This window comes from Hyla sarda, chromosome 3 (assembly GCF_029499605.1).
Source record: "Hyla sarda isolate aHylSar1 chromosome 3, aHylSar1.hap1, whole genome shotgun sequence".
NCBI lineage: Eukaryota > Metazoa > Chordata > Amphibia > Anura > Hylidae > Hyla > Hyla sarda.
In genome coordinates this window covers 187,728,237-187,740,720 of record NC_079191.1, presented here as the reverse complement: position 1 = coordinate 187,740,720, position 12,484 = coordinate 187,728,237, and positions in this window count along the sequence as shown.

Sequence of the window (12,484 nt, the reverse complement as noted above, 5' to 3'; positions counted from 1 at the left end):
ATTCAAAGAGTGCAGTGTATTGTAGTATTATATTTAAAGAATACAGTGTCTGGCAGGTTTATAATAATAATTGTTTTCATATAGAGGATCAGAATCCACTGACATAGTGAGGAGCCATCTGGGCGTCACATTCTACAGAGAGAAGATTTAGCTGGAACAAGTCATGGCGGTATGTTCCATCTGAATTAGATAAGGAAAGACTACAGAGAAGACGTCACCTATAGACTACAGAGAATACATCACCTATAGTCATTGATATTATTGTGTATTCTCCTCACTATGTCCTATCAGAGCTGTAGTCACTTGTAAGTTCTACAGTTATGATGAGTGAAACTACAACTCCCAGCAGACAGAAAGGAAATTCAAAAATAAAAAACTTCCTGTGGTGCATACAGCAGCTGATAAGTACTGGAAGGATTAAGATTTTTAAATAGAAGTAATTTATAAATCTGTTTAACTTTCTGGAACCAGTTGATTTAAAAAGAAAATGTTTTCCAGTGGAATACCCCTTTAAGTCCAACTGGGAGCCGTAGTTAGAAATCGTGAAAACTTCAGCGCTTTCCTATTCTGTGGCATTTGGTATATCTGAATATATATACAGTGTGCGCTGAGGGGGACTTGACTAATAATAAAGCATACCTGAATTGTATCAGCGTTCTTGGACTGTAAGACTGAGGTAGAAAAAAGTGGGTGGCTTTTCTCTATGTTGTCATGCAATGTATGGAGATCTCATAGATGATACCGCAAAGAGGGAGGGACAGTAGTAGTGACTGATTACTGTGCAAAGGTAAAGGTATAATGGTAAAAATGTAAATAGTAATGCTGTACAGTAATCGGCAATATACCTCTACATCCACACAAGCAGAGCTGATGATGATAGTAATGGCAAGTGGCGCAATATTGTGGCTGATATACAGCCCGGTCACATGAACTGTGAGAAGGAATAAAACTTAGATTATAAAAAGCAATAGTCCAATCGCACCGCACATGGTGCTCTAAGTTCCAAGACTGTCCGAGTAAGTACCTGTTTCTGTGGAAAAAGTTCCTGCTGGGAGATCCAGAGCTTCAGGAGTTGAATCTGTAGCGTGTGTGCAGTGGGAGTATCGCCCTGGCCGGTGGCGTCTCTACCACGCTGCTCTTGGCTTCCGGGTTGCCCGATGTTCCTAGCAATAGTGACGTCACTATGGTGGCTGTGGAAGTCCAAAAATGCTCTCAACGCGTTTCGGAAAACAAACGGTTTCCTTCCTCGGCTGTGCGCATTATGGGTGCACTGATCTCTTTTATAAAGCCTGCACACGTCACAAGTTAACTCTTTTCTGTCTGGAAGCGTGAGAAAAAGATTTTTCCATGCCTCCCAGAGGTAAGAATGGATGCATTTCTTGTATTTCTTATTCCTGCAGGAATCCATATAGTTCAAAATAACATTTATTCCGTGGGGGATGAGTGAATTAAAATAAAAAATCCATTTTGATTCTGTTTTAGATAATTGGGCAATGTAATGTAAGTTTGATTCCTTCTCACAGTTCATGTGACCGGGCTGTATTTCAGCCACAATATTGCGCCACTTGCCATTACTATCATCATCAGCTCTGCTTGTGTGGATGTAGAGGTATATTGCCGATTACTGTACAGCATTACTATTTACATTTTTACCATTATACCTTTACCTTTGCACAGTAATCAGTCACTACTACTGTCCCTCCCTCTTTGCAGTATCATCTGTGAGATCTCCATACATTGCATGACAACATAGAGAAAAGCCACCCACTTTTTTCTACCTCAGTCTTACAGTCCAAGAACGCTGATACAATTCAGGTATGCGTTATTATTAGTCAAGTCCCCCTCAGCGCACATTGGCCCTCATTTACTAAGAAAATCGGGTTGTAAGTCTATGTTGCTTTCTTACCCGACTGCTTTTTTCCCCTGGTATTTATTATTATGTCGCATCCTGTTTGTCGCACGTGGGTTTTGTTGGTTTTGGTTTCCAACTCCTCTGAGCTGTCAATTCAACAAATTCGGGTTGGAAACCTTTATAAATACATGGGAAAGCTCAGAAATGTCGGGTTACGCCCCTTTTTCGGGTTTGGGAGAATCCACATCGGGTCCGTTGGGAAAAAATGTCGCATCGTGTCGCAGATTGGCGCACGATGTCTGCGACATGGTGCAGACAAAGATGCGCCAAAAAAAACAGACAAAAGAAGTCGGGTTTAGAATAGTAAATGAGGGCCAATGTATATATATTTTGATTGTATCTTTCTCCTTCAATACCTACAAGGAAAGGTATTTCTAGTGTTGCAGCAGAGCGGGCATTCCATGAGGTCTTTGGTGCAGCGCAAGTGAATTATATCTATATTTGGTATATTTGATTATTATACTGGAATTTTTCACAATGCGCTACACCAGTGGCATCTGTCACAACAGGCTACAAACGTACTTTTTTGGGTTGGTATTTTACCATTTTCTACTGCACTGGGGGACACCGACCCTAGCAACGCCACTGATACAAAGTGAGGAGAGAAGTGCATGTCTACACACACTTCTCTCCCCACTAGTTGTAGAGTTTAGTTAGGGTCTGGACACTCAAACCACAACCAATAAAAAAACTTTTTACTTGTCCTTATTACATAACAAAAAAATTTTTTTAGTGACAGTGCTACATACAGAAGTTACATTATATATTGGATTTACTTAATGTCAGCTTCAACATGATTTTATTTACAATGTACCTCCCCACAATGTATAGATTTTTACATATAGTTAAACCCAGAACACTACATTTCCTTCTAGATTTGCTATCTAGAGCTGATATTTCTGTAGCCACTAGATGCCACTATGAAGCCATGACAAAAACTTTGGAACAATGAAAAAAAAAAAAAACTGAAGAAAATAAGACAAGGAGCCATTTGTTGCATGAGCACAGATTAACATGGTGCAGGTGAATTCAATGTAGAAGAATAGGAGTTAACAGATATTAGATCTACCTACATCTGTAACATTGTGCTTCCTTAGCTGTAAGTTTAAAGGGGAACTCCGGTAGGGAAAAAAAAATGTTTTCAAATCAATTGGTGCAAGAAAAATCAAGAAAGTTAGACAGATTTATAAATTACTTCTATTTAAAAATCTTAACCATTCTAGTACTTATCAGCTGCTGTATAATACAGATAAACTACAGAGAAATTTGTGAAGTTCTTTCCAGACTGACAACAGTGCTCTCTACTGACACCTCTGTCCGTGTCAGGAACTGTCCAGAGCAGGAGAGGTTTTCTATGGGGATATGATTCTAATCTGGACAGCTCCTGACACGGACAGAGGTGTCAGCAGAGAGCACTGTGGTCAGACAGAAAATAAATTCACAAATTTCTCGGTTTTATACAGCAGCTAATAAGTACTGGAAGGACTAAGATTTTTTAATAGAAGTCATTTACAAATCTGTTTAACTTTCAGGCACCAGTTGATTTGAAAACATTTGTTTTCTACTTGTTTCCACCCGAGTCCTAGGGTACCTCTCATCAAATAAACTTTTGATATATTTTAGATTAATGAATGTTGAATAACTTTCCAATAGCATGTTAATGAAAAATATGCTTCTTTCTATTGTATTTTTCCTGATCAGTCCTGTCAGCAAGCATTTCTGACTCATGCTGGAGTCCTAAACACTCAGAGCTGCCAGCCTGCTTTGTTCACAGCCAAACGGGCTGTGAACAAAGCAGACTGGCAGCTCTGAGTGTTCTCCTTTGTGAACAAAGCAGACTTGCAGCTCGTAGTGTTTAGGACTCCAGGACTTTAGGAGTCTGAAATGCTTGCTGCCAGGACTGATAGGGAGACCCCTAGTGGTCATTTCTTCAAAGTGGAAAATGAAATAGAAAGAAGCATATTTTTTAATAACATGCAATTGTAAAGTTATTCTGCATACATTAATCTATAATATATCAAAAGTTTTTTTGATGAGAGGTACCCTTTAAGTCATCAGTATGCGGTTGAACTGGGATGCTCACTGTTAATAATTAAGCTTGTGTGAAACCAGTTTATTGCTCAAGAACAGAGAAGCCAGATAAAACTTTAATAGAAAACATCTTAAAAAAACACCCAGTTCTAGTTTCTTTAATGCTTAAGGAGCAGGCCCATTTTGGCCTTAAGGACCAGGCCAATTTTATTTTTGCATTTTTGTTTTTTCCTCCTCGTCTTCTAAAAATCATAACTCTCTTATATTTCCATCCATAGACCCATATTAGGGCTTGTTTTTTGAGTTACATATTGTAATTACATCACTTATTTTACAATAAAATGTACGGCGCAACCAAACAAATATTATTTATGTGGGAAAATTGAAAACAAAACCGCAATTTAGCAAATTTTGGAAGGTTTTGTTTTCACGCTGTACACTTTCCGGTAAAAATGACATGTTTTCTTTATTCAGTGGGTCAATACGATTAAAATGATACCCATCTCAAACCATTTTGACAAAATTAGCATGTTTGAAATTGCCCTATTTTGACCACCTATAACTTTCAAATTTTTCCGTATATGGGGCGGTATGAGGGCTAATTTTTTGCGCCATGATCTGTAGTTTTTATCAGTACCACTTTTGCTTAGGTTTTACTTTTTATTAATTTTTTATAAATTTTTTGGGAATAAAATGTGACAAAAAATCAGCAATTTTTGAATTCTTACATATTTTTTACGTTTACGCCGTTCACCGTACGGGATGATTAACAATATATTTTAATAGTTCAGACTTTTACGCATATCAAATATGTGTATTAATTATTTTGATTACTCTTATTTGGGGGTAAAATGGGAAAAACGGACGTTTAACTTTTTTATTGGGGGAGGGGATTTTTCAAATTTTTAAATTTTATTTTAAATTTTTTTAACTTTTTTTTTATTTTTTACACTTTTTATGTCCCCATAGGGGACTATTCATAGCAATCAGTTGATATAGGACATAACACTGATCAGTATTATCGGTGATTTTCTGCTCTGGTCTGCTCGATCTCAGACCAGAGCAGAAGACCCCCGGAGGCGGACGGCCGCAATGCTGGATGATCGGATCCCCGCGGCAGCGCTGCGGGCGATCCGATCATCCGTGCAAAGTACCACACTGCTGCAGATGCCGTGATCTGTATTGATCACGGCATCTGAGGGGTCAATGGCGGACATCAGCGCGATCACGGATGTCCCTGGCTGATATCAGCCGGGACCTGCCGGGCATGGCGGCGCGTAAATGTACGTCATGCTGTGTTAAGTACCACGTCACCATGACGTATATTTACGTCCATTGTCGTTAAGGGGTTAAATAAAATTCTTCAGACAAATAAAATCACTTGTACCATGATGAATGGAAGAAAACTGTAGAAAGAATTAAAGGAAAGGCTCGTGATCTTAAGCATGCTATATTGTAAGGGGTTTAAGGGGTTAGCCAAGAATATAAAAACAGAGCTAATTTCTTCCAAGAACAGCACCACACCTTTTCTCAGATTATGTGTGACTTTAAAGGGGTACTCCGGTAAAAAAAAACATGTTTTTAATTCAACTGGTGCCAGAAAGTGCTACAGATTTGTAAAATAGTGGAAAAAGAACTTTGTCCGGCACCAAGGTATTGGTTTAAAAGGTTTGTCTTTATTCAATCCACAGCAGTTCACATACAGAAAAGATGGTCTGACGCATTTCGCCCTTTACAGGGCTTAATCATAGACTAACACATCTTACAACAAACATGATTAAAATACTGTGCGATCCGGTCACATGACCATTCGCATCATCACATTTAAAATACATGGAAAAACTGGATAACACATGGATCAGGTTCCATTCACATATTTGTTTCAGTGACGATCCTCTAAGTGCTCGTTCACACATTCATTTGCGGTTTCCTACACCAAAGATTTCTACTGAGACACAATTCATACTGCAGACTTCATTTGTTTGTTACATGCCTGAAACCATCTGTATATCCCTATAATAGGGTAGGTATTCCGTCCATATGTAATATTATATAACTTAAAGGGGTACTCCGCCCCTAGACATCTTATCCCCTATCCAAAGGATAGGGGATAAGATGTCAGATCGCCGGGGTCCTGCTGCTGGGGACCCCGGGGATCGCTGCTGCAGCACCCCGCTATCATTACTGCGCAGAGAGAGATCGCTCTGCACGTAATGACGGGCAATACAGGGGTCGGAACATCGTTACATCACGGCTCCACCCCTCGTGACGTCATGGCCCGCCCCCGTCAATACAAGTCTATGGGAGGGAGCGTGGCGGTCGTCACACCCCCTGCCATAGACTTGCATTAAGGGGACGGACCGTGATCTCATGAGGGGCGGAGCCATGACGTCACGCTGCTCCGGCCCCTGTATCGCCCATCATTATGTACAGAGCGAACTCGCTCTGTGCAGTAATGATAGTGGGGTGCCGCAGCGGTGATCCCCGGGGTCCCCAGCAGCGGGACCCCGACGATCTAACATCTTATCCCCTATCCTTTGGATAGGGGATAAGATGCCAGGGGCGGAGTACCCCTTTAAGAGAAAAGCGATATACTAAAATTACACATTAGTGCTACAGAGTATAGACGGTAATAGGAAGCATAACGGGGGGAATAAATGAACCGTTGTTATTATGTAGACTAAATTCCTATATCTTATTATAACCTATATTGTTGTTACATTATTAATATTCTTATATTCATTATTATTTTTATTATATTTTTGTTTTTTAATTATAATTTTTGTTGTTTTTTATGTGTTTTTTGTATTTATTATTATATTATATCTATTTTACTTTTACTATTATTATCACTTAAGTTATTAATAATTCTCTTTATTTTTTATTGCATTATCAATAACTGTTGAAATATTTACTAAGGTTATACTTCTCTTGTTGATATATTTATATATGTAACATACAATTATTTACATAAAGAATTTATATATGGAATATGATCATTCATATCGGACACCAATACTCAGGGACAAGTGATTATAAGGTCTTATCTCTTATTAAGTCCCTGAGGATGCCTGGTTGCTAATAGAAACATCCAATATGTCTCTCGGTTGTACAAACGCCTTTTTAAATCTCCTCCCCTCACTCCTAGTTGTACCTTTTCCACACCTGTTACCCTTAAAGAACTAACATCTCCTGCATGGTTTTCTCTGAAGTGCCTGGATAGCATGGACACACTGGATACATTGTTTTTAATATCTGCCACATGTTTGCGAAGCCTAGTTTTCAATGCGTTACCTGTACATCCTGTATATTGTAGTCTACAAGCAGTACATGTGGCCACGTATATTATTGATTTTGAATTACAGTTAATATGATCTTTAATGATATATTCCTTACCCGTATGGCATGATGTTATTTTATTAGACTGTTCTATAAAATTACATGTAATGCATCTGGTGTGTCCACACTTCCAGCACCCCGTTGTTTCCAGCCAGGTTCCCCTATTTTTTCTAGGGTTGGACTGGCTAGGAAACAAACTCGGTGACAATGTAGATCCAAGAGTCGGACCCCGACGGGACACTGTCATAATTCCATCTTGCACAATATCTTTTAAAATGGGATCTGTTTCAAGTACTGGGATATATTTATTAATAATACCTCTAGTTTGATTAAATTGTACACTATAAGGAGTAACGAAATATGGTTTTCTTATACCTTCCTTTCTGCTTTTTGATTGTGTTCTCCTATTTTCTCTACCAGAGTATGTTATTAGTACATTTCTATCCATATTGTCAATTCTTTTTACCGAGTCTAGAAGCACTAATAACATACTCTGGTAGAGAAAATAGGAGAACACAATCAAAAAACAGAAAGGAAGGTATAAGAAAACCATATTTCGTTACTCCTTATAGTGTACAATTTAATCAAACTAGAAGTATTATTAATAAATATATCCCAGTACTTGAAACATATATATATACAATATACAGGATGTACAGGTAACACATTGAAAACTAGGTTTCGCAAATAGAGATGAGTGAACTTACAGTAAATTCGATTCGTCACGAACTTCTCGGCTCGGCGGTTGCTGACTTTTCCTGCATAAATTAGTTCAGCTTTCCGGTGCTTCGGTGGGCTGGAAAAGGTGGATACAGTCCTAGGAAAGAGTCTCCTAGGACTGTATCCACCTTTTCCAGCCCTCCGGAGCACAGGAAAGCTGAACTAATTTATGCAGGAAAAGTCATCAACTGCCGAGCCGAGAAGTTCGTGACGAATCGAATTTACTGTAAGTTCGCTCATCTCTATTCGTAAACATGTGGCAGATATTAAAAACAATGTATCCAGTGTGTCCATGCTATCCAGGCACTTCAGAGAAAACCATGCAGGAGATGTTAGTTCTTTAAGGGTAACAGGTGTGGAAAAGGTACAACTAGGAGTGAGAGGAGGAGATTTAAAAAGGCGTTTGTACAACCGAGAGACATATTGGATGTTTCTATTAGCAACCAGGCATCCTCAGGGACTTAATAAGAGATTAGACCTTATAATCACTTGTCCCTGAGTATTGGTGTCCGATATGAATGATCATATTCCATATATAAATTCTTTATGTAAATGATTGTATGTTACATATATAAATATATCAACAAGAGAAGTATAACCTTAGTAAATATTTCAACAGTTATTGATAATGCAATTAAAAATAAAGAGAATTATTAATAACATAAGTGATAATAATAGTAAAAGTTAAATAGATATAATATAATAATAAATACCAAAAATACATAAAAAACAACAAAAAATAATAATTAAAAAACAAAAATATAATAAAAATAATAAAGAATATAAGAATATTAATAATGTAACAACAATATAGGTTATAATAAGATATAGGAATTTAGTCTACATAATAACAACGGTTCATTTATTCCCCCCGTTATCCTTCCTATTACCGTCTATACTCTGTAGCAATAATGTGTAATTTTAGTATATCGCTTTTCTCTTAACATATGGACGGAATACCTACCCTATTATAGGGATATACAGATGGTTTCAGGCATCTAACCAACAAATGAAGTCTGCAGTATGAATTGTGTCTCAGTAGAAATCTTTGGTGTATGAAACCGCAAATGAATGTGTGAACGAGCACTTAGAGGATCGTCACTGAAACAAAAATGTGAATGGAACCTGATCCATGTGTTATCCAGCTTTTCCATGTATTTTAAATGTGATGATGCGAATGGTCATGTGACCGGATCGCACAGTATTTTAATCATGTTTGTTGTAAGATGTGTTCATCTACGATTAAGCCCTGTAAAGGGCGAAACGCGTCAAACCATCTTATCTGTATGTGACCTGCTGTGGATTTAATAAAGACAAGCCTTTTAAACCCATACCTTGGTGCCGGACAAAGTTCTTTTTCCAGTACAAGGAGTTGCCGAGGGCGGTGTCGGCAGTCCGCTGCAAAGGTGTGAGGGAGATCCAGCGTTGGTGTGAGCGGTATCCAGATTTCCTTTAGATTTGTAAAATACGGTACTTCTATTAAAAAATATCAACCTGTATAACTGTCCACAGCAGGAGAGGTTTGTTACGGGGATTTGCTCCTACTCTGGACAGTTCCTGACACAGACAGAGGTGTCAGCAGAGAGCACTGTGGTCAGACAGAAAAGAAATTCTGTAGTATACAGCAGCTGCTAAGTACTGTAAGCATTAAGACTTTTAAACAGAAGTAATTTACAGATCTATTTAACTTTCTGGAACCAGTTGCTTTAAAAAAAATAGTTTTCCAGTGGAGTACTCATTTAAGTAAAGCTGAACTAAGGAATATCTGTTATGTAGAGGAGGGACTTGGCTGCTTCAATAACCTGGGCGAGGTTGTAATAGAAGCAGACAGTGAACTACCTAGTGACCACTTATGAGACTAGAGAGCTAGAGAGGCATTAATAAGAGTGGTTTGTAGCCTGCTATGGCTGTGGAGATAATGTTGGCTTAAAGGGGTACTCCGGAGAAAACTTTTTATTTTTTTTAACCCTTTAATGATCACGGAAGTAAATGTACGTCCTGGTTTGGCGGGACTTCCCGCACCAGGACGTACATTTACGTCCTGTGTATGACCGCGAGCATCGGAAGGGTGCTCGCGTCATAAACGGCAAGTTCCGGCTGCTAGCGGCAGCCGGGGACCCGCCGGTAATGGCCGACATCCGCGATCGTGCGGATGTCCGCCATTAACCCTTCCGATGCCGTGATCAGTACAGATCACGGCATCTGCGGCATTGCAGCACTTTGATTGGATGATCGGATCGCCTGCAGCACTGCCGCGGGGATCCGATCATCCAGCATGACTGCCGGAGGTCCCCTTACCTAGCTCCGGCCGTCTCCCGGGGTCTTCTGCTCTGGTCTGCGATCGAGCAAACCAGAGCAGAAGATCACCGATAATACTGAGCAGTGCCGTGTCCTATGCATAGCACTGCACAGTATTAGCAATCAAAGGTAAAAAAAAAGTTGAAAAATTTAAAAATAAAAACTAAAAAAAAAGTGAAAAATCCCCTCCCCCAATAAAAATTGTCAGTTTTTCCCATTTTACCCCCAAAAAGCGTAATTTAAAAAAAAAATAAACATATTTGGTATTGCCGCGTGCGTAAATGTCTGAAATATTAAAATATAATGTTAATGATCCCGTACGGTGAATGGCGTAAACGTAAAAATTTTAAAAAGTCCACAAATGCTGCTTTTTTGTCACATTTTATTTAAAAAAAAATGAATAAAAAAGTATCTAAAAGTTTTATATATGCAAATGTGATATCTAAAAAAAAGTACAGATGACAGCGCAAAAAATGAACACTCATATAGCCCTATATACGGAAAAATTAAAAAGGTATAGGTGGTCAAAATAGGGCGATTTTAGATTACTGATTTTGTACAAAAAGTTTTAGATTTTTTTAAGCGGTACAAAAATATAAAAATATCTAATCATGGGTATCATTTTAATCGTAGTGACCCACAGAATAAAGAACACCTATCATTTTTACTGTAAAGTGTACAGTGTGAAAACAAAACCCTCCAAAATGCTCCAAATTTTGGTTTTCATTTAAATCTCCTCCCTAAAAAAATTTTTTGGGGGGTTCGCCATACATTTTATGGTAAAATGAGAGGTTTCATTGCAAAGTAAAATTGGTCACGCAAAAAACAAGCCCTTATATGGGTCTGTACATGGAAATTTAAAGGAGTTATGGATTTTAGAAGGCGAGGAGGAAAAAAACGAAAACGCAAAAATAAAATTGGCCTAGTCCTTGAGGTGAAAATGGGCTTTGTCATTAAGGGGTTAAATCAACTAATGCAGGAAAGATAAACACATTTGCAAATTACTTCTATAAAAAAAATCCTTCCAGTACTTCTTAATCCTTCCAGTACTTCTTAGCGGCTGTATACTACAGAGGAAATTCTTTTCTTTTTGGATTTCTTTTCTGTCATGACCACAGTGCTCTCTGCTGACACCTCTGTCCATGTCAGGAACTGTCCAAAGCAGGAGAAAATCCCCATAGCAAACATATGCTGCTCTGGACAGTTCCTAAACTGTCAGCAGAGAGCACTGTGGTCATGACAGAAAAGAAATTCCAAAAAGAAAATAATTTCCTCTGTAGTATACAGCCACTAATAATTACTGGAAGGATTAATAATTTTTAATCAAAGTAATTTACAAATCTGAAAAAAAGTGATATGTTACTCAGGACCCAATCCTGATCATGTGCATATAATATTTATGTGTCTCGGACATATATATCCAGAGATATAAGCATTTATCTGCTGGTGAGTTACTTTTTCATTGTGCAGGCTGGAGGGGGCGTGTCAGTCTGTCTCCCTCACAGGAGCAAGCCTGTGGAGTCAGCCAACCAGTACTCTCTACTCTGTAACCCTTTCCTCTCTGGTTTTATGCTGTCATGTGTCAGAGGAAGATACTTGGAGCTTGCCTGCAGTAATCAGAAGACATTATGGTGAATTCATAACAGGATAAAATGTATAAATATAAGAATAGATCTTTATAAAATTAGTGCAAGGATTTTTTAGATAAAAGTACAACATTTTTATGAATACATGTTCTATCTGTTTTATCTTCTCCTAGTAAAGCTGGATGCTAATCAGCATAGCTTTTTATTATGTGTTTCATTCATCTTTCACAGACTCCTGAATGTCTGATCAACTTTGTCATTCAGGAGTCCAAGAAAGCTTTGACTATTTCAGCATGCTGGGAGTTGTAGTTTAGTAACAACTGAAGCTGCAATGTTTGTAAATAGAGCAGTGTTGCCTCCAGATGTTGTAAAACTACAGCTCCCAGCATGTCCACACATCCTTTATCTGTAGTTTTGCATACACTCAATAGAAATCTCCTATACCTGATACCGGTATGCTTTACGGCCGGTATCCAGTATGCTGTAAAATCTAGACTAGTCTGTCTGGCTAAAAGACAGGCGGCCCCTAGTGGTGGCTATTTTGAGCTTGAATTTCAGGTGAAAATTAAAAAAAATTTTAACAGGTGTATATTGTGAA